This window comes from Tupaia chinensis, unplaced genomic scaffold (assembly GCF_000334495.1).
Source record: "Tupaia chinensis unplaced genomic scaffold, TupChi_1.0 Scaffold000346_1, whole genome shotgun sequence".
NCBI lineage: Eukaryota > Metazoa > Chordata > Mammalia > Scandentia > Tupaiidae > Tupaia > Tupaia belangeri.
The window spans coordinates 962,538-965,220 of NW_006159840.1; the positions used below are offsets into that span (position 1 = coordinate 962,538).

The window sequence follows — 2,683 nt, forward strand, 5'->3', positions numbered from 1 at the left end:
TGGCCACGCTGCAATCCCTTCTTCTCCATTCTTCTCTCAGGATCTTGGGCACGCACACATACGCGCCCGGCATGAGTTTTAAGCCACCGGGTCCAGGACGTGAACCACGGTCGACTACGTGGGAGTCCAGCGACATAGCCATTATGCTAATTGCTGGTTCCCAGTAATGATGCTTTTTAACAGCTGTATAGAAAGCTCATCTTGCAGTGGGTTGTTGAGTGGAAGATTTCAGTATTGAAAAGAGGAAGGTAGAGCTCTCTAAGCTTACAACCAACTGGGCTGTCGGGGAAGGACCAGTGAAGAAAACGCTCACCCTTGCCTGTGAAGGTAGTGGGGCTCCACGCTGCGGCCTCTGACAGGAATCGTGCACAGATTCCACAGGTGGGGAGGGGGAGGGCTGCCTGTGGGAGGTATTGCCAGACCCCCCATCCTGAGATCCCCCCTCCCCCCAGGGATTCTTACAGCTGCTGCTACCATTGCTACTGCTCTTGCAGGGCTGAGGCTGGGAGGGCTGGTGAAGGTATCGCTTAGCCCGGTCTCACCGGTTCTGTGTGGATATGTGACCTGCCTGTCTCTCGGTTTCCCATAGCCAGCTGAAAAAGACTCCAGTTAAGGGTTCAGGAAGAGTTTGAGGCAGGAGGAACAAAGGAGAATAGTGAATACAGCGGGTCACGTGCAGCCAGGTCAGCTGACTTCCTGGTGGATCCACGCTGGCTGCCCGCCATGTAGTGAGCACCACCTTGCAGGTCCGGCCAGGCCCAGGGGAAGGCTCACCTCCCTGCCGGGCGCAGCACTCGAGATCCCAGATTCCTCACGGCTGGCAGGAGCAGGTGTCTCCTGGTGTCCAGCATACCGGTGTACCTGCCTTGGCTCCACCAGGACAGTCTTAGGACGACCACGTGGCCCCAGTGTTCTGTAGGAGGACACCCCGCAGGGTGGAGTGGTGGGGTTTTGTTATAGGAGCTAACACTTACCAGGCAACGAGGTCTTTTGTATGTTAGTCATTGATTGTCTTAGTCTGTTTTGTGCTGCTGCACCAGAATACCTGAGAGTGAGTAATTTATAATGGATAGAAATGCCTTTCTCGGAGTCCTAGACGCTGGGGCTCACAGGTCTAGGGCCCACGGCTGGTGAGGTGTTCTTGCTGCACTTTCCCAGGAGAGACGGTTGAAGAGAGGGCAGGAGAAAGGGGGAAAACGGCTGAACTTACTCTTTCTAAAACTTCAGTCCCGGGGGCCAGCAGATGGTGGTGTGGTAAAGGCACCGGATCCTATATGGCTGAGTCCACGGTTCAAGTTCTGGAATCGGTGACTTTAAAAATCCAGCAAGCATGTCTGCATGTGCGCCCAAAATCTCAAGAGGAGAATGGAGGAGAGGGGGTTGCGGTGTGGCCATCCCCCCTGGGGGCGATTTCTTACTTTTCCTCTCTCTGGTGAGCACGCACGCCCTGCGGCAAACATATTAGAAAAGAGAGAACTTCAGTCCATGTCCCAGGCGAGGCAGCCACCATGTATTGCCCACAAGGTAGGGGTCCACCGTTAAAGCCTGTGTTTGTCTGAGCCTGTGTTTCAGCAGCCCAGAGTACTTTCTATTTACACAGTGGAATTCTTGGTTCCAAGCTTAGCACAGAAGCCCAACGTTTTAAAACAAATGATGCTGGAGCAGCTTTGAATTGGGGGCAGGCCTTGAACCTTGGGCTGTATCCTATGGAGGGTGCTTGGAAAGCCCTCCGCCCCCATGTTTCTGCACACCCCGCCTCTCCAGATGCTTCTGTGTAGGTGAGCTGGAGGCTGCAGGCTCCTCTTGAGGGTGCTGCCCTGACCTGGTGGCATCAAGGGTCTGCTGGTCACCCAGGCTCAGCGCTTTCAGGAAGCCTCTGGGCAGCCTCTCGCAGGAGAACGGGGTTGACACCTGGCTGCCACATGGCCCTGGGTCCCTACCACTCGTGTGTTCTCACTGTTGTTGTAGATTCTGAGAGTCAGAGGGCTTGGGTTTTTTCTTTTTTTTTTTTTTAAGTTTATTTTTTCCATGAGCAAGAGAGACAGAGATAGCACCCCCAGCATGTCTTCATGGCACAATCCATTCCCACACCTGGAGTGTGGACACGGGGTACCCAGTGTCCTTGGGGAGGGCTCCAGACCTTTCCACGAGGGCTGGTCTTCAGATATCATTTTGCACAACTGCTACCATGTGGCCCCGTAGTCTCTTCTCTTAATATGTCACTTGTTTTTTGTTTGTTTTTTTAAAAGAATTATTTATTTAATTCCATTTGTGATTATAATAATTATTATTTTAATTGGACTAGAGAGAGAGAATAAGAAAAGCAAGAAAGCAGGCTGCCAGCTCTGGGACTCGAACCCCAATCAGCATGTGTGAATCCATTGCCCTTAACCTCCATGCCACCTGCTGGCCCCCTTCATGTGTCACTTGTAAAGCAGATAGGGCTCGGCTAAGAGCCAGAAGACCCAAGGAATCTGGAGCTGGTTTCTGTCTCTGCCTAGTCCCTGCCTTGTTGATCTGGGGCCTCCTGTGAGGGGACCCATGTGGAGAGCACTGCAGGGATGCCTGGCTGTACGAAACGGGCACAGTCATGCGTGACATCTGCCTTTGCTTGAGGTCCTGCTGTATGGGTGCCGCCCATACCCCCGACCCCCGACAGCAGCACCACACACCGTGGACGGCA

General features: G+C 53.4%; 1 protein-coding gene across 1 annotated transcript in view; it reads left to right on the forward strand.

Moving 5' to 3' along the window:
* The window catches only part of IGF2R (insulin like growth factor 2 receptor), a gene marked incomplete at its 5' end in the record, with an annotated part of 104,333 nt that overhangs the window by 84,341 nt on the left and 17,309 nt on the right, over positions 1-2,683 (forward strand).